This window comes from Manis javanica, chromosome 4 (genome assembly GCF_040802235.1).
Source record: "Manis javanica isolate MJ-LG chromosome 4, MJ_LKY, whole genome shotgun sequence".
Classification (NCBI taxonomy): domain Eukaryota; kingdom Metazoa; phylum Chordata; class Mammalia; order Pholidota; family Manidae; genus Manis; species Manis javanica.
Window position 1 is genome coordinate 28,175,850 of NC_133159.1, and position 20,000 is coordinate 28,195,849.

At 49.2% G+C, this 20,000-nt stretch overlaps 1 protein-coding gene and 1 long non-coding RNA gene across 5 annotated transcripts in view; one reads left to right on the forward strand and one right to left on the reverse strand.

The window, feature by feature from the left end:
- Positions 1-20,000, reverse strand: part of GRIK3 (glutamate ionotropic receptor kainate type subunit 3) — a 213,727-nt gene that overhangs the window by 98,311 nt on the left and 95,416 nt on the right. The gene's annotated exons all lie outside the window — the stretch shown is intronic.
- Positions 14,930-19,789, forward strand: LOC140848668 (uncharacterized). 2 transcript variants are annotated; one of them, XR_012129764.1, is made up of 4 exons: positions 14,930-15,035; positions 15,902-16,098; positions 18,044-18,110; positions 19,547-19,789. It is a non-coding gene; the product is annotated as an uncharacterized lncRNA (long non-coding RNA). The 2 variants fall into 2 exon arrangements; XR_012129765.1 differs by having other exon boundaries at positions 14,935-14,988.

Sequence of the window (20,000 nt, forward strand, 5' to 3'; positions counted from 1 at the left end):
CCCTGGCAATGATCCACTCTTACTAGGTGAGGAAGCTTTGGCTGGGGTGCCCTCAGTAAGCACCATTCTAGGTCCTGCCCCTTGCATGGGTGGATAGGTGCCATGAGCCTGGCGACCTGGCTGAGTGGCTGTAGAGAGATGGTTCCCCCTGGCTTTGGGTAGGCCAGTCCTAACTGGGGCACATCTCCAAACCCTGCGGGCACCTGCTCCACAGTGGTGTCACATCTGAAAGCTAGCCGAGCTTCCAGCATGTCCTCAGGGTCAGATTGTCCCCCCACTGCCCTGCCCTGTGACTGCCAAGAGGCCCTAGCAAAGGCCACACCGGATATAGAGTGGGCAGAGGTGAGGGGAAGCAGGAGCTGAATCTGGGAAATTAGCGGAGGAGAAAGGAGTAGCCTATTTGGCATTATCACTCCCATCCTCGTCTGTTTTAAATATCAATTGCTATGCAGGTTAAATACTTATTCAGATTCTTTTTAGCTTAAAAGCAAGCTAATTGATCTCTGGAGGTCCTGAATGAACAGTGAAGAAACTGCACTAATTACGGAATCAACTTCCACTTCTCTATTTTGTTTTGTTTCTTCTCTGACAATACTGCTGGTGTGACAGAAAGGGGCCTGGCAGAGCAGAAACATGCGTTGTTTTTATCGGGCTGCAACAGCAAACGTGGCCCACAGCACCCTCACCCCTTGCCCCGACTCTGGAATGAGCTCTCCCAGGGGCACAGCTCCGAGGTGGGAGCTCTCAAAGGTAGGACTTTAAGGTGCTGAAAATATAAGTGCAGTTCAGCATTAGCCAGAATCCACCAAAGATGTTCGCTCTCGGCACCCCCACCTTCAGGCCCCTCTCCCCTCTGAAGGAGCCCAGCACAAATGCTGCCAAGGCTGCTCCAGGTCCACTTCCTGCTCACGTACTCTGACCTCGGGGCTCTCAGCTGAGGACTCCATGCTGGCCTCCTGGATTCAACGGTACAGTGCAGCTTCGCGTTGGCATCTCCAGGCCCCTCCCTCGGCTCCTTGCTCTCTAGGAGACCTCACACTGCAGCCCCAAGGTGTCTGGACGATATATAGGAACCTGGGCCCCTCGGCTAGTAACACTAGACTGGTCTCTCCTGCTTGCGGAAACGGGGCCTTTCGCTTTCTCTTCTTACCCTGCTCACCTTCTGACGCCATCTACTGTGCTGCCTTGAGTAGACAGAGAATGGGCACCTCTGGCTTGTTTGGATGGAAGATATTTCAGTGACATAGTGTGCAGGAAGGCTAAAGTCTTCTGTCTTTTTGCGGAATTAAAAGTTAAACAAGGTTGAGCAGGTTTCTTTTCTGCAGGACTTCTATGGGCATTTACTCTGCTCACGTGCAGCCTCTGAGAGTTAAGCAGGGTAAGCAACATTTTCCAAACTTGCTTGACAACCGTGGAAACCTTTTTGGCAGGGCATCTTACTGAAAACATGCTTTGGGAATCACTGTGTTTCAGTGATTTGGGCAAAAGTGGTTTTTTCTCCCTTCTGAGGTATGAGCTATTTGAGGCCCCGAGTAAGAGCCTACACACCTCAGGCTGCCCCACATACCTGGTTCCAGTCCTGAGCACCAGAGACACACAAGAAAGAATGAAGAAAGTGTGACAAAGTATGATGGCTAAAGTATCTGGTCTGTATAACACCAGAGGCCCAGGGTGACGGATTTTGTTTTTACCAGATTGATTCTGGGACACCAATGACTGGTTGTTTTCACCCAGCTTTAGAGGTTCTCATTAACGTGAGTCTGTTTGTGTGTGCACCTGGGCAGGTGTGGGCACACATCTCACCAGGGTGGGGGCACAGCAAGGAAGGAAGCGTGGGGAGCCAATTCATCAGCCTGAGGCTTTGTGCTGTTCCCAAGGCACTGGATTGAAATAAGAGATTCTGATTTAATTATGATCATTAGCAAATGAGGCTGCTTGCATCTTCACAAGCTCTCAGCTCACACAGAGAGATTCCAGGCTCGTACAAAGGAGTTCTAAGCTACCTTATCCCCCACCGGCGCTGCTGAGAGACATGTTCATCTGCTCAGCCCTTCCTTCCTTTGGCAAATGCTCAGGGAGCACCTCCCATGTGTCGGGCACTGGGCCTACAGCAGATAAACAGTAGGGGAGACCTCTCCCCCATCACACCTTGTTTATTTTTCCAAGGCCCTTAATGCAGGTTGCAATGATCCCTAATATCTATTTGTTATCGAGTTCATAGTCTGCCTCTGTCCCCAGCCCCCACCCCAGAATATAAGCTCTTGGAACTTACAGAGCAGGTGCAACACATTCTCACCAGTGCCTAGACCAGTGCTTGGCACATAGTAGGCACCTGATAAATACATCTTAACTATAAATGAATATGTATGAAACATACAAGTATAAGCAAGCATGGAATGGCTAAATAATAAAACTCTAGGGAGGTAACATGTGGACAGCAGCTTTTAACCAGAGCTGCTGTCTCAGGGTGGCAGAAGGGGACACCATGAAAAGTGATAATATAATACAGGGTCTTTAAGTGGTGGGAGAGATTCCTAATACGAGCATCAAGATCAGAGAGCTGAACACTGCTTGCCAAAAGCCACAAGACTCATAATCCCTACAGCCAGTTTCTGAGTCACAGCCACTCAGAAAGCCCAGAGTAGCTAATAGTAGGCAGGACAGCAGGTGCATTCCCAGAACTGGAGCAAAGTTGCAATCTTAAAATTTGCATGCCCTGTCAGCAGCCATGGAGGAAGGACATAATTTAAAGTTTAAAAATACAGGTTTAAATACACCGTCCGCTAAACCCAGCACTTTGAACAAATGCAAAGACAGAACTTTCTGCATAACCATCTGGTGTGCAATGGGACTAAAAGCAGTTCATGAGTCATAAGACTAATGGAACACCAACATCTATTGAGCCTTTGGGCTAAGCCTTCTCCACTCATTAGCTCATTTCATCCTCACAACAACCCTGTGAGGTGGATTCTGCTATTATTCTCATTTTTTCAGAAGGGGAAATGGAAGTTCAGAGAAGTTAGTGATTTGTCCAAAAGCACACAGCATCTGCAGATACAGGAGTCACACTCTGCTCTGGTTTGATTCAGGAGGCTGAGATTGTAAACAGCATACAGGCGATAAAATATAGTATTCTATCCCACAACCAAGATGGAATCTATTTCCTAAGCCTCATTTGGGAAAGGATCTCACCTGGTAGTTAACATCAGCGTCCACACAGTCTTTAAATCTGCAGGTTATTCATAAATCAGTGTTGCTAGGTTTATGTTTAACTACTTAGTAAATGGTGTGTAGTTCCATCTACAATATGAGTTCAGTCATTTCCAACAAATTCTTTCATTGCCTTGAAAGGTTATAATTAACAACAACAATAAAAAACTTCAGGTATTTCCAAGTAGAGGGAATAAAAACAGGAGAGATTTTATTTCCAAAAAAGACAGATCACGAAAATGCCCCCTTCTAGACTGGGCGCTGTTCACATCTGGAGGCGGCTGCCTGTCATCCTCGCCCAGAAGGGGGTGCTGTGCATCATTCCCAAATGCACGTTGCCTTTGATGAGAGGCTCACAGGCTCCAGGCTGTGGGTAAGGACAAGCTTTTGTCCAGGTAAAGATCTCTGTCTTGAGATCTACCTTCAAGTCCTCCATGATACCTCCAACCTAATATTTCTGAAACCGAATACAGCATTTTCTCCCCAAACCTACTCTTTTTCTGGGCTTCCCACCTCAGGGCAGGGCACCAACACCCTCCAGTGGTCCAGGCTGGGAAGCTGGGAGTCTTCACCTCCCAGCCCTGACTCCCCCATCACCCTTTGCCCAATAAGTGACTCTGGGGTCTGTCTTTCTCTCCCCCACTGTCACTCTCCAGGTGAAGCCCTGCACAGGACAAAGGCCTCCTCATGCTCTCCCCACTTCCCCTTCTCTTTTCCCAGCCCACTTGTCACGCCTCTGCCATGGCGAACTCCAAGGCACACCCTCAAGGGGGCCAGCGCCCTGCCTCACACCCTGCCTGAATTCGTCCTACCTAGAGGGTTAGGGCTCCAGTGGTCCTTGTGATTTTCAGTGTCTTCATAAATCTGGCCCTCATCTGCCTTTCTGCCTTCTACCTCTCCACCTAGATCTCTCCATGCAATGGAGTTTGGCCACATCAGACAGTTTCTCAACCAGGCCAGGAACTGCCACTTCACTATGCCTTTGCTTGTGATATTGTTTCTTGTTGCAACAAAGTATTTGATCCATTATCCTTCATTAGGTACTGTGCCAACTGTTTTACAATATCATCTTGTTTAAAATCTTCATAACATCCCTAAGCATTAGAGTCTTGCTGTATTATGAATGAGGAAACTGGGGTTCAGATAGAGTAGTAACTTCCCAGCAGTTCACACCTGGAAAAAGGTGTGTCCAGGTATGTCTTCCTCATTTACTACACTGATTGTTTCAGTCTTTGGTTTGGCATTTACCTGTCACTGTTTCCATGTGAGTCCCCGATTAGACGGTAGGAGCTTCAAGGGACATGCCATCCAGTGTCTAGCACAGTGCCCAGAAACAGAGCAGATGGGAATGAAACCCACATCTTTGACCCTGTGTGACTAAACTTTCAGAGCAGCCTTTCTCTGATTCATTCACCAACTCAACAAGTGCTCATTGAATGTTTACTACATGTTAAAGGACTGTTGCAGTCACTGGGGACACAGTGTTGATCTAACCAAACAAGCTCTCTGTGAATGGAATAAATAGGTGAGATGATGGTGTGTGCCTACAAGGGACTGTTCTTTATGACTCTCCCAAGGGAAGCTCAGTGCGGCAAACACTTGTTCACTGGTATCTTCTCAGTGCAAGAGAAGAGAAAAGTGGATGAGTCAGTTGTCTCCTAAGGTTGCTCACAGACTGAAGGGGAAAAGAGTCAAATAAAGAAATAATTAACAATAGAGTGATGACTACTCTGTTGTGATAAGTGCAAAGTGTTTTAGGGAATGAAAACAGCCAGGAGAAATCCCAGAAGGCTTCTTAGAGGAAGTGATATTTAAGCTGAGCCATGAAGAGTGAGTAGAGCCTGATAGAACCCAGGAATGAAATTGCTCAATGGGCAGAGAACAGCAGGAGGGGAGCCTGAAAGAGCCTGGTGATTGCAGCAAGCAGGTAGGAGCCAGGTGGATCATGTGCATGCCCCACCTGCCAGGCCATTTTCTCCCAGGCCTCAGGTTCTCTCAGTCTCTGACTCAGAAAGACACGCTGCCTTGAGGAACTGTTGTTCCTTTCTCCAGTGCGGCCATGTTCTGCTTGCCGCTGACACACTGTGACTGTGTCTCTGCAACATCTCCCGGTGGGTCCTAGATCTGCCAGAGAGCCCAGCAGTTAAGGACTGGAGAGTGTTGTGGGAAAGCACTGTACCCAGGGCCTCTCTGGCTCTGCCTGCTGCTGGTGAGCATCCTCATCTTTCAGAGAGAGGCACACGGTACAGAGGAATGGATAGAGCACGCCTCCTAGCCAGACAGCTCCAGCGTGGTGGCCAGCAGAAGCTTGCAAGTTGTAGCTTTGGGTGCTGTGTGGTGCTGCTTGGCTCCTAGTTCCCAAAGCAAGGTCCAGGTCCTGTCCCCCACTCAGCCCTGCCATGGGCCTAGGACTATGGCTGAGCGGGCTGGGAGGGAATGAAGGAGCTGCTGCAAACTAGCCTCTGAAGCTCATCTGTGCTGATGTGAGCCCTGGCTAACTTGTCTAATGCCTCAGTGTCCCTAGAAGGACCAGAGTACAGTGGTCTGGAGCCAGAATGCAGTGGTGCAGTTCATGTCTCAGCTTAGCCACTAACCAGATGTTACCCCTTCTGCATGTCAGTTTTGACATCGGTGAAATGTAATTTTACCTCCTGGTGCTGGTGGGCAGGTTAGAGAAGATGGGGTCTGTAAAGCCGTTGGCCCAGTGCTGGGCTCATGATAGATGTGCCTTGTAGCCTCTGATTCTCCCTCCCTGCTGCTTTCTGCCTGGGGCTCAGAATGAGGCCTGCTCTGAATTTGCAGTTCCTGGCCTGGCCCCATCCATGCCTCACTCCCAGGAGCCACACCATGTGCTACAGGGGTAGATCTTGGGCCTCCCAGCTGTCTGTCTACCCTGCACCTGCCCCTTCTCCCTGCATTGTGTGAATCCTGGACTTTCCTGCACCCTGAAGTTCCTCGGGGTTGAGGTCCCCCCTGCATCAGCTCTGTGCTCCAGACTCTCCTCTGGGGATGCTGAGCCCAGGGGTCTCTGTGCACCCCAAAGAGGGAGCCATGGCTACCCCAATGCCATTCCCTACGCCCATGCCTGAGTTTTGCTCCAGCCAAGGCCCCTGTGCTGCTTGCCTGGTAATGGTTGGGGAAGTGAGCTGATGGGCGAAAAAGAGGCTCCATTTCTCTCTGGGACCAATTTGTGAGTTTTCGGCGGCAGCTACTGCTTTCCATTTCTGCCTCGTCTCTGCCTGCCTGCTGCTCTCGCTCACTCTACTTGCTGATAGGATTCTGAAGGAGGCCAGAGAGGTGGGAACCAACCTCTGCCAGTCAGCCAGTAGGGAAAGCAAATGCCCCTCCAGAGGTGGGGGGGTGGACAGCCTCCAGGGGACTGGGAGGGCCAGAGAGAAGGTGAGTCCTGCAGGTAGACACAGATGCAAAACTACCCCACACCCCACCCACCAGCACCCTTTGCTCTTGAAAGGAGGCAATGATGCTTCATGGTTAGGAGCACAGCCGGAGGTTACATGGAGCAGGATCTGAGGCTCGGCTCTGTCCCAGAGCTGATAGCAGGATGGTGGCTGGGCCAGCCAACCCCAGTTCCTATGCCACCTACAGGCCGCATGACCTCAGACAGGCTGTGGAGCTTTGGCTATCTCAGAGTCCTGAGCTAATACAGATTTGGAGGGTGATCTTGCTAGTCCATGAGCATAGCTACTTAACTATTATCAGGATTGTCTGTGTGACCTTGTAACATTGTCTAACCTCTCTGAACCGTATCTTGATTCACAGGGTTTGAGAGGACTGAATGGGATGCTGCTCATTTAGCCCTCAGCAGAGAGCCCAGTGCATAGAGAGCTCTCAATAAATGGCAGCTAGTGCTGTTTTTATGACTATATTTCATTGATTCCAAATCACACTTTTTCCTTTACATTTTAACATCCCTGAAATGGAGATGGGCTTTGCAATAGATGATAAGAAAGCACTGTGTCATAGTTTAATTGAGGGCATTTTTTTCTCCTTAGGGAAGTACATAAAATTATGTATCTTACAGTCAGTGCTGTTTCAGAATGTATGAAATCAAAGCAGACCAAGGCAAGGGGACTTGGCCTGCTGTATCCTAGGACAAGTCCCTCTGGTCACCTGGGGTCCAGGGTTCCCCTCCCAACCCACACCCTCCTGCCCCCCCCTCTGCATCTGTTCTTCCTTTCCTCTGAGGTCCCTTGAGGGTGAGGCCCATGTGTTCACATGACCAGGCCAAGGGTGGGCAAGAGCTGGATGGTCAGGCAGTGGGTGTGTGTGCTGGGATCCACCCTCATCGGGCCATGAGGAGGGAGCACAGTGGCTTTACCATCGTCCAGTAACCCCGGACACAGACCCGAGCTGGCTGAGTGTCAGCCCTAGAGGTGCAGGCTCAGAGGAGGGATAAAGTACCCCGAGCTCCACTCTTTCTGAGGAAGAAGCAGCTGAGACCCCTAGGAAAGCCAAGATTTAGGGGAGATCAGGTCATGGGTTCTGTCCTGTGGCTGACACATCCCTGACCTCTTCAGCCAAGCAACATCCCCGGGCCTCTGAAAGTTCCATCAGGACCTTCAGCTGCTTCCACCCTTCCCTGGGGATCCCCTCCCTGAACATCTGTGATTCAGCCACTGAGGGGTTAATGCCTGGAACCATAGGAAGCTTTTACTGGCCACTGACCCTTCCTCCTAGACTGATAGTCACTTAAACTGAGTATCACCTCTGGCTCCCCAAGGCAATTCAGGCTTTAAGCCTCCTTGGGAACAGTCCTGATGATATAGGCCCATGAGCTCATTTAGCCCCCGAGAAGGAAACCATATGTGGAGCACCCACTCTAGGCTTGGCCGTGTGCCTGGACTTCACACGTACTTTATTGCTGAATTTTTCCAACAGATCCAAGTGTGGCAGAGGAAACTGAGCTTGGGAGGTACAGTTGCTTGCCCAGGGAGTGGCTAGGCTGCACTCAGAGCTCAGGTCTGTCTGCCTTCAGCCCCTCCTCCTCACCTGAAGGCAGGGGCCTAGCCTCTCCTGCAACCCAGAATCGGCCAACAAAGCGATGATCAGAGGTGGGGACATTGGGTTTGTCTGGAGCCTGGGGTAAATGGAGGCTGTGCTGCCAGCTGCAGGCCAGGAGCCCATGCCAGGCAGGGAGCGGCACCCCCCAGCCTTCACCCTTGGTCTGCAAAGCCATTAAAAATGCAGAATCTCATCTTATTCCTGGGCAGCCGAGGGCTCTGAGTCACAGGAGGTGACATTGCTCTCCAACAGGTAAGTTGTTCAACAGATGGGCAGTCGAGTGGTAAAGAAATACATTATTAATGTTTCTGGTTAAATTAACTGATTAAAACCACCCCAGGTAAAAATGTACATATCAGCGCTTTGCCCACAGCAAATGAGGAATTAATGGAATATGGCTGCGTCTTTGTAATGAGACACAGACAGGGGCCGTCTGGAAAGGTTCTCTCTCTTCAGTGGCAGCGGTAGGGGGTCAGGGGGCGGTAGGCCTGATCCATCTGTTAAAGGAACCTCAACTGATTGTCACAGGCAGGGGTAAGAGAGGCCCAAGGGGGCTTCCTTGGGCCTGACTGGAGACCTGAGAAATCTGGAGTCTTTAGGTGCAGCTGGAGCTGCAGAGGGGCTCAAGGCAGAAGCCCCAGGCCGCTTGCCAGGCGGGTGGTGAGGTGGAGAACACTGCACAGAGGGTGGGGTCTGGGATGTGCCAGCTTCCTGGCAGGGCCTCAGTTTCCTCATCTGTAAATTGGAGAGGAAGATGGAATAGACCTCAATGCCTCTCCCAACTCTTGCTGCTCTTACATCACAGGCTTCAAGGATAAATCCCAGTGTGTATCATGTCCTTACCCCCAGCAGATAAACTAGTGGAGAGCTGAGCCCCAATTGGGGGGCGTCCAGACACCTCCTGCCTTGTTTGGCTATTGGAAAACCCCTGTTTTTGACACATGCACAAAAGGACACTCATATGTCTCTGTAGTTGGTTACATGCACATGCATGTACATACATGTACACAGTGTGCATGGGCTGACCCATACAGGTACACAGCTGCATCCAGGGGCCCAAACATACAAGTCATGCAGCACACAGACACATACATATATAATCAGAGTTCTGACATGAGTGCACACTTGCACACACACAGCTGAATAACAGGTGAAGCCCTGTCATGGTCATGTGCGGACAGGAAGGTATTGGGCACATTTCAGAAACAGCACTGGGGATGAGGAGCAGGAAGGGTGCTGCTGGGCCAGAGGATCAAGGGCCACTTTTCTCATCAACAAAATAGGTTTCATGCCAGGGTTTGAGAAGCTCCCAGGGGCTGTGACCCAATTCAGACAAGAGAGAGGTTTTGCATAAATTAACCAAGTGATCACATCCCTACTGGGGCTTCCCTTGATCCAGAGATCTGGAGTGGCTGGAGGCCCACAACCCCAGTCCTGGCTGCACCTGGACTAAGGCAGGGCTGGTGCTGGGGTGTTCCCCTGAGCTCACCATTCCCCGACGCACAAGGCTTCAGGAGCTATCTAAGGTGCTGATGGCTGAGGATGGGGAGAGAAGATGCTTCTCTCCTCCACTGCTAGCCTACCAGCTGTGGGGAGGGTGGGGGATGGCAGAGGTGCAGGTTGGGTGCTGAGTCCACTGTCCCCTCACACACATTCTCAGCCACTGGGTGCTATGCTGGGGCAGCAGGAGGGAGGTACCAGTCAGAAGCTTCTTAATCACTCCCAGCCTGCGAGGAGGCCTGCCAGGGGGTCAGTGCTGGCATCGCAGTATCATTAGCTGTTTACCCTGAGAAAGTTCACACTTCCCGAGGCCGTGCTAGAGCTGTCAGAAACACTGCACGCCGCACTGGCAGCTCTGCTAACTTCGCCACCAGGGCCCAGCAAAACAAATATTTAGCAGACGACTGGCTCTTAAGCACACGTGCACACACCTACTCGCATGGGGCACAGCATGCCAACACAGAGATACAAACATCCACAGAGACCTAATGCTCCAGACACACACATAGACCTTGGGGTACACATGGCATCAACACACAGATACACACATGCAGACATGCACACACAAACCCATACTCCCAGGATAATAGGATGTCATACGTATTGAGTGTTTATTGTGGGCCTTATTGCCAAGCAATTAATATGTATTATCTAATCCAACTTTCTGTACAACCCTAAATGATTAGGCATTATTATGTTCCCATTTTTCAGATGATAAAGTTGAATCTCCAGCAGGCCAACTCTATTGCTAGTGCTGCTACCATTCACTGCAGATGCAACCTGCCCACCTGAGGGAAGGCACACTCAGACACACACACACATGGTACAACTACTTCCCTCCCAGCCCGTGTACCCTCTGCCTCAGCCCCTACAGGGGCCTGGACACACTGCCTCAGGAAGCTAGTTCATGCCCTCTGAGCCCACCCCCTGCAAGCTGCCCAGCTTCTGGCTGGGCTACCTGGCTGACATCAGTAACAGCACTGGCAGCCAGCAAGACAAAGTGGGCTTTGATTGGGAGCGATAAGCCCTAGATGTTGCATGGAAACAAACAAGCCTGCCGAAATTAGGAGCTGAGCTTTGCCTGGCCCTGTGGGGTGGCCCCCTCACAGGTTAGGGCTCTGCTGAGGGTGAGTCCAGCATAGGCCAAGCCGGCACAAGAGCCTGGCAACTGAGGGGGAGGCTAAGCTCCAGGATCTGGACTTCTCTAGAATGGTGAGTTCAACAAAAGGCTCCTAGCAGCCTAGCAGGGGAGAGAAAGGTGTTCAGGGCTGATGTGGCAGAAGCCTGCTTGGGAGCCCTAAGCCTCACCCAGGATCTCAGCTGCCATCAGCCCGTCCTACGTGGGCACCCAGGCCTCACCTGCTGCCTATATGTCTCTCTGAGTGCCTACTCCTGGGAGTCATCACTCACTGACTCACAATCTTTTCTCACTCATTCCCAAGGTCATTGCCTACTGGTTCTCAAGGTCACTAAAGGTTGATGCTTTAGACCAATTTCTCAATAATTTTCAAGGTCATTGCTCACTGACTTCTAAGGTCACTGCAAGATGATTTAGGTAATCACTGGACAGAGGTCCTTAAGACTATTTTCTTCTGACCCCTGGGAGCACAGTGATTCCTAGGGCCAGCCCCAAGCATTCACGGGATGTCTACTTTAGGGAGTAGCTCCTTCCTTCCTCTTTCCTGGCTTTCTGGGCTCCTGCAAGGAAGGCAAGCCCCCTGAGCTGTGCAAAATTCCGGACTGGATGGTTAGTACCACAGAGCAGGGGTGGGAGTGACAGTGGCAGAGGTAGTGGTGGTGGTAATGCTGGAATGTGCTTCAGTGAACTTGGTAATTTACATGCAATGTACACACTTAGGGCCCCTCTCTCCTTCCCTCTCTCTCCCTTCCTTTTTCTCCCACACCCCTTTTAGAACGATTGCCCAGGTCTGTTAAAATGGAAGCTATTGTCTCCCAGGCCAGAGCCAGGGCCTTCCCACCTCTCAGACATCCCCGTTCTTACAGTCAGTCTCATTTTTTCCTCTCAAGAAAAGATCTTATTAACCCAACCACTGATCAGGTAAGTAACTGAGCCTGCATGGGTTCTCCTGGGGAATTTGCATGAAAAGAGGTGATCAGCAGAAGAAGTAAAACTCTAAGAGTAGAATTTCAGACACAGAGCTACAAGGAGTAGCTCCTTCCTAGAGCTGAGCAGACACAGCTCCTTTCTCCAGGTACTGCCTGAATTGCTGAGCAAGGAAAACATATACAAATAAAGTGTCATGTCCTCACACTTGATAACTGAAGTTGAACGTCGATGAGCATCTGCTTAATTACACACGGAGCTGTGTGTGAACACGAGGAGACAGGCTCCAGGGAGGCAAAGACCCCCATTCTAGAAAGCTTACAGCCAAGCAGCCCAGGGCATGCAGGCAGAGAGATCTGTCTTTTGAAGTCAAAGTCCACGTTTCATTTTTGATGCAACCCAATTCTTCTAGTTTTCTCCATCTACCTCCAAACACTGGGGCCTTAAGTGGAAAAGATGTATAGAATAGCAAATGCAGTTCAACAAATATTATGACATGCTGTTCATCACAGCCCTAAATATTTAATGGTTCAACTTTATGCGCTTTTCATTTTGTTTTATTTTCTTTTTAGCCAGACGCGATGAATTTAGCACCAACAGGCCCTGTGCCGAGGAACTGCTGGTGTCCTAGTTTGCAAAATGAACGAAGTGAATTTCGTTCAGGTGTTTGTGACCTCAGTCCATTTGGACCTCGCTGCCTTATCTTGGCTCTGCCCAGCTGGCTTTCTATTTAAAAAAAAAGAGTGAGACAGAGGGAGAGAAGGGGGGAAAAGGAAGGCGAGAACCGAGAGGGTCGGAAAGCCTCCGCCAGCCAATTCATTTCTGTTTAATCCGGCTTCGTGCTGCAGAAAGCTCCTTTGTGGTGATGAGACCAAAGGTCGGTAATAGATTTCAACAGGTTCTGCAAGGCTGTTGACTGCTTGGAGCCGAGTGGGAGAGTGGGAGGCACCCCAAGAGGCAGGGGGAGAGAGATAATTGGAGACCCTGAGCCCCAGTGTGCCCTCTGGTTCCTGATTTCACAGATTAAAGAAGAAAAAGAGATGGTCTAGAATTCCGCCTCCAGAATTGTGTGTGAGAGGGAAGGAGAGCAGAGGGGGAGGCATCAGGCCTCACCTGGGCCCCAGAGCCTCTGTCATTCAGCCGCTTGTCCTGCTCAATGAGAGTGGGCTGTGAGGGGGGCTGGGGGGCCTCTGAACCAGGCCTGCTGCTTGGGGTGGCCTCTGGAGAGCCGGGAAGGCTCTGGAGTCATCTCGGAGGCTCCTTTGGAGCTGGGTCTTGGTGGAGACAGCCACCCACTTGGGTGGGGTGGGGAGGCAGATACTGGAGGGAATTTACCAGCTGTTCTCTGCAAAACCCCTCGAGAGGGTGCGCTGCAGCTGTAATAAGGTAAGGAACTCCTACAGCCTCGGTTTAGTTCGTAGCTCCCTCTACCTCAGGGATGTAGGCCTGAGGGACCTAGGCAGAGTCCACATCATCACTCAGACCTTTCACAGCTACCAAGTGAATGGAGGGGGGTGTTACCTGGTAGGCCAGGTGTGTCTGAACAGAAGCAGCAGTGGCATGGGGTGATGGGAGTGAAGATGTTACCCCATGCCATGCAAAGCCAGTGGCTGCCAGCACAGGGTTTAGATGAGCAGTTTGCTCATGACCATGTAGGGATGGCCTTGGGGGACCTCATTCCAATAGCAAGCTGAGCCAGGCCTGGGGATGGAGGGTCCGCTGGCCACGCTCTTTCTTGCAACTCTCCCTGGTTTCCCATCACACAGGGAATCTAGGCTAGACTTCAGCCTGGCCAAAAAAAAAAAAAAAAAAAAAAAAAGCCCCAACCCTAGCCTTTCAGCCTCTTTGTATTATACTCTCTGACTGTCCCCAGTTAGCAATAGGAAAATGCTCTGGTGGAGGGAAGGTCAGGATATTCTCATGGAGGGTGAGACAATGGTCACCTCAGTCAGCTTGGAGGTACTGATGTCAGAAAAACTTCCTGGAGGAGATAGTACATAAATATAATGAGAACAGCTCACATTTATTCAACACTTACTATGTGCCAGGCATATAATCAGCACTTTACCTGTTATTTCACATAATCCTAAAGTCTTCCCTTTGGGATAGATACAGTCATTATTAGTTTCAACCTACAGATGAGGAAATTGAATCAGAGAGGTGAAGAAACTTGCCCAAATCACCCAGCTTATAAGGGACAGAATTGAACTTCAGAACCAGACATTATGACATCTGAATCCTCGTTCTAACCACTCTGCTAAACCCCACTGGATTGTGAAGACAGGGACTGTGTGATTCATTTACATACTCCTGGGACAGCTTCCAGCAGAGATGAGGCATCTGTGAATGTTGGTGGGTGGATGAAAAAAAGAATTTAGATGTATTTTGAACCCAAACAGACCCTGGAATAATAAATATGTAAGGTTTCAGTACATTAGCAAAAAACCTCTATTTGTCCTAGAACAGTAGCTCCCCAAACACGTTTGTGGGGCATGAATTTCTGGAAATGATAGGCGCAAAATGGCATCCATAGTCATGTGGGTTTGGAGAACTCTGGATTTGAAAACAAAACTAAACAGGCTTTATTTCAGGGTATCTTAAGTTCTTTTGGTTGGTGAAAATCTTCTGGGACCAGAGTCCCAACAAACAAAACTTGGGGAGCACTATTGCTGAGCCACTCTTTTTGGAATATGTGGAATGGTGGATTAATTGTTTACTGCTGTGTGATAAATCATCTTGAAACCTGGCAACTTTAAAAAAAACAATAAATATTACCTCTTATAGTTTCTATAAGTCAGGAATTCAGAAGAACTTCGGTGAATGCTTCTGGCTCAGGGTTTCATACGAGATGTGGTCAGGATGTCAGTCCAGGCTGCGCTCATCTGAAAGCCTGACTGGGGCTGGAGGACCCTCTTCCAAGATGGTGCCCTCACATGGCCAGCAAGTTGGTGCTGGTTGCTGGCAGGAGGCCAGTTTCTCACCATATGGACCCTCTGTAGAGTTGCTCCTGTGTCTTCATGACACGGCTTCTCAAGAACAAATGATCCAAGTGAGCAAGGTGGAAGTGGCAATGTCTTTTATAATGTAACGTTAGGAGTCACAGACTATCGGGCCCACCTCATTTTCCTGGTCACATGGGGCAACCCTGATACAATGTGGGAAAGACCACATAAGGGCATGAATACCAGGAGGTGAGGAATTTGTGATAGTGGTGTGTCTCCTTTCCCCAGGCCTGCAGGTATTCACAGACTTCCATTTTGAACTGTTCCAGCCATGCCTGGTGGCTACTTGGGTTTTACACTGTTCTCATTAGCTGCTTCTCTTGATCTTGTGGGATCATAAGTCCTAAGTGTCAGAGCTGGAAGCCATCCAGTCCAAACTCTTATTTCATAGGTGAGGAAACTGAGGTCAATAAAAGCAATCATTCAGGGTCCCAGAGAAAGTCAGTGACGAACCATGGCCTCCAGTTTTTGTATACCTTCTCCATCTCACATGCCTGACGAGATTTGAGTCAAGTCCACTGGCCTGCAATTCCAGGGGTGTTTCACATCCTTCTCCAAAGACTTGCCTTTGTGTGGACCTGAGCACAATGGGCCAGGGGCACATTGGGCTCTGGGCCAGGGATGGTGTGAGTAGAGGCCTTGTGGAGGTGGTAGGTCTGGAAGAAATACTATGGGGTGGGCCCCTGTCTTTGTCTTCTTTCTCTGAGTGACTCTGCTGTCACCATCTGGATAAACAATGGGAACTAGGAGCTTTCTCCCCAAAACCTGCATCTTGAGACCCATTCTCCTCTCTAAACATGTGCTTAGCCAACCACACAGGCAGCAGAACCAGCTACGCCTGTAGGTGGGAGAGCTGTGTGTTTATAGCTGAGATGCTTGCAGACCTGTGAATCTCTGGCATGGCTTGCATTTGCACAGCACATTCCCAGGGGCTATGTCCATCTAGGCCCAGGGCCTGCCCTTCCGGTCACTATCATAAGTGGCTGGTGGAGCCAGTGTCAGCAGTCTCCCCTCCACTTGGCCACTGGGACTCAAAGTATTTGTCTCAAGTTTCCATGAGCATGTTTTCTCTATATAAACTAAATTTGTCAAATTATTATAGGAAAAGCAAGATAAACAGCAAAATTCAATACAAAGCAAGACTGAACAGAATGGGAACCCCTGCCAGCCCTCTCTGCTGACAAATGGCATCTCAGCTCTGGCCTCCCCCGAAGAGAGCATGCGTGGTCCTCGTCATTCTGCTGGCCTCAGCTTAAACCTCACCATCCCCAAAGAGCTTCTCCGATCACCTTCTTTAAGGTTTCATCACCCTATTATTCTTTGCTGTGAATCCTGTTTGTGTCCTTCATAGTACTTACTACATTTTGTACTTATCCATGTATCTGTGTGCTTGTTTATTGTCTATCTTCCTTACATGACCGCAAGTTTCATGAGGATGTAGACAATGACCGTTTGATTCCCTGCTCTGTCTTCTATGCCCAGCGCAATGCTGGCACTCTATAAATGACTGTTCTTGCCTTGGTAGAAGAGTGTTTTCTTTTGCTGTATGCCTGAGAGTTGAGATATCTGGAGGAGAGTCCACCTTCCTAATCTGGCATCAGGACCAGATGAAAGCTTCTCCATGTGAGCATGGATCCCACAGAGAGGCGTGTGCATCCCCTTCTGTCTGGGTCTCAAGTGCTGTGTCTGGAACCTGGCCAGGAGTCCTGCCTGTTTCCCAGCTGGCTGCCTGGGGCTGACCTGCTGACCCCGCACTTTTCAGCTACCACATCTTGGAAGCAGACCTATCATTGCATTTTCATGCTGTCTGGTCAGGGCTGGATCTTCTGGAGGTGCTGCATCAGCCTGCTCCCCCAGCTATCCTGTCCAGACCCCTGGGACAGGACCCATCTCTGACCTCGATGTTTGCTGGCACAGCCTGGATTCATCACTCCCTCCCGTCCTGGGGTGAACCTGTTCCATGCTTGGGGCTTCCTTGGGAGCCGACATCCCAGATACCAACTGGCCTCTCAGCTTGTTCCTCCTTTCTTCTCTAAGGCAAAGACAAAAGGCCTATGGACTGTGAATTCTGATGCTGACAATTTCCTGAAAATTGACCTTACCTCTAATTTGACTGATAGTTCCTACATGACGGTCTAATTTCTGTTTTAATGTTGATCATGCTATAGAACTTTCAGGTATAGAAAGCCGACCTTGGGTTTTGGTTAGCACCCAATCTCTAGAAACTGGGTGAATGTCACTTCCAAGCAAGAGATGTCTGCTGCCTGTCTGGCCTTTGGGACTTGGATGTGGTCTAGTCCTCTACTCCAGCAGGGGAGGGGGTTTAGGAGACTCTGAGCACTTCCAAGGCCTTCCTTGCCTTTCTTTGTCCATTGCTACCAGGGACACTTGGAATTCTGCATCCTTTCCCTTCTGGGGTCAAAAGTCAGAGGACACAGAGGCCACATTCCCAGGCCCTTTCTTTCCAACAAAGGTTCAGCGAACACAATGACTACTTTACAGTACTTCCTCCACTAAGAAACTTCTTGGCTAAAATAAGCCTCATATTGTTTTCTAAACTGCCACTTCACTTCTAGTCACTCCACTTTCTATATGAACTATACCTTTTCTGAAGAAGAGTGGAGAGGCAGTCATAGCTGGGCACTCCCATAGGTCTATCTACCATCAGCTCTTGCCTGGAAACACCTTGAGGCCAGGTACCACATCGGTTTGCTCACTGTTGCATCTCTAGTCCAGTGCACAGTATATAAATCTCTTTAGAATGAATGCACTGGGATAATAGAGGGGAAAAGCGGTCATGGAGAAGCCCAAGTCACTGCTAACACTAATAACCAAACATGCCAAAGGACACATTAAATGTCAGCTGATTCTGTTATAATCACAGCCAATATGTAGAAACACATTTACCATTCATTCTGCAGTCTGTTACATTGTCTGTTTCTATCTGAGCTATCTTTTTTGTGTGTGAATAGAGAACAAAGCCCACACTAACAGGCTTTGTCACTGAGCAGGCTCAGCTCTGCTTTCTAAACAGTCTGCCAGCCTGTGCAGAACAAGATGACTAAGCCCAGTACTTTGGGTCTTGATTTTGTGAGTGGCTCCTCCCCAGCCCACGCCATTCCTAGCCCCTTGGCCAGGGGATGTTACTTTGTTCAAGGTGTCAGACCTCAGTCCACACGTGGCCCAGTGTGTCACTCATGAAGGTATTCTCATCAACATGCTCATGGCTCCACTTCATCCACAGGCTGCCTGCATGGCTGCTGATGGAGGAGATGCTTTCACGTTGCTGCGGACACATTGTGGACCTAAAGGTAACTAGGTAGTTCCAGACAGCTGGCATCTTCTAGATGTTGTTACTGATTGGTCAGCAATTTGACTTTTTCACTTGTGTCTCTCCCCCCATTATTTTCCTTATTATTATGTTTTCCCATGGTTTATCTGTAAGCCAGTGAATCCACCCACAGATAACTGAGTGACTATATCATAATCAAAAGTAGAATATTTCCAGTTGCTTTGGCTGTCTTGAGGCAGCGGAAGTTCTTCATGTGTCTTCCATACTTTTTGCCAACATTACTTCCAAGTTCAAGGGCAGCAAAGTATAGAAGAAGGGCACAGGGCTGAGAGTCAGAACTCACTATCTAGGCCTTATCTTCCACTCCCTTGACTGGGTAGGTCAGGTGAGTCCTGACTGTGTGGAGGGGGCCGCTGCTGCCCCTCTCCTCATACTTCTGCTTCTTCCCATAGGAAGGAGGAGCTTCCACTTGAGCTTATGCGCCCCCTGTGCAATGAGGAATTATCAGCATGGGTATTCAGAATCTACTGGGCCATATTTCCTAGTGGGCAGGGATATGTGCCTGAGAGGTCAGGACCTGAGCAGTAAGGGCACGGGGGTTTTCCCACTCTCTGTTCCAGGGTTCTGTCTGTGAGTGGGTGGCTATGTGGGCACAGGTCTGCCTTGACAGCCTGGCCATATTGGGTGAATATGAAATGAGAGGGAAGTCTCACTCATTCAGCAGATATTTAGTGAGCCCTACTGTGTGCTGGGCAAAGTCCTGGTCCTCACAGAGCTTACAGTCCAGTGGGAGAAGAAAATAGACAAGTAAATGTATGTGTGTGTTGGATGGCATTAACTGACAAGGGAAAAATAAAGCTGGGGGATGGGAATGGGGACGGGGGAGCGGGCAGGGCTGTTTTCTATAGAGAGATCAGAGTTCTGTTCATCAACCATGGCCCCCTTTCAGCAAAGATCTAGCTCCTGGTGAACCCATGCCAGCTTCAGCTGATCACTGCTCATTTCCTAAGATCTCACAAACTATAACTTTTTAAGGGTTGAACCTGAGATATTTCTATGATCGTCATGCAATGCCTTGGAAATTATAGACTCAATCTTTGGCAAACACTATGCTACCTCCTGTGTTCTAACCCCTTCCTAGTGAAGTCCTCAGTCTCATGGTCTCACAGGGACGTCCTCGGTGAGCTTTTGTGCCCTGGGTTGGAATTCGGCTAGGACGGTTGAGTCGTTCTACTCTAGCCAAGCAAGGCATGTTCTTCTATTTTCTTCACCTTCTCAGGCTTCAGTTCTCATTCATCAAGGCTTGCTTTCCTCTCCTCAGTCTGAGGATGATTTGTTTTGACAAAGAAGAGTTGAGAAGTTCCTCTTTGCATTATTTATCTACCCCTGTGGCCAAAATAGCCCCATTCCTTGTGTCTGGGATCTGTTTGTAGTTTTCTTTTCTTTTTTTCCCAGAGACTCAAGTTTCCAGGAGAGCACATTTAGGAAGTGAAAACAAGAAAAGTACATGGCAACAGCATTTTCTTTTGAAATTTTCAGAAAGCAATCTGAGGGAGTCGGAGGCGGCAAGTCTTCGAGCCCACCATCAATTTGCGGCTAATTGGTTCAGAATTCATTAACCACATTTTCCTGCCTGTCTCTGCCTGTCGCTGGAATGGGAGCTTGAATTTTCCGATTCTTTGAGTTGCCAAACTAATAATTCACCTACTTTATTTCCTGACTTGCAGTTAGTTTGTTTTAATCTAAATAATGCATATTCAGCTTCATTAGCATATATTTGGATCATTTCCGACTCAAATGTATTCAATCCCATCAATTTACCATTAGCGTGATCATTCAGGAGGGAAGTTTCCGTATCTTTCACGCCTGTTCAGTCATTCTTCTTATCTTTACTGGGTGTGGGGGGACA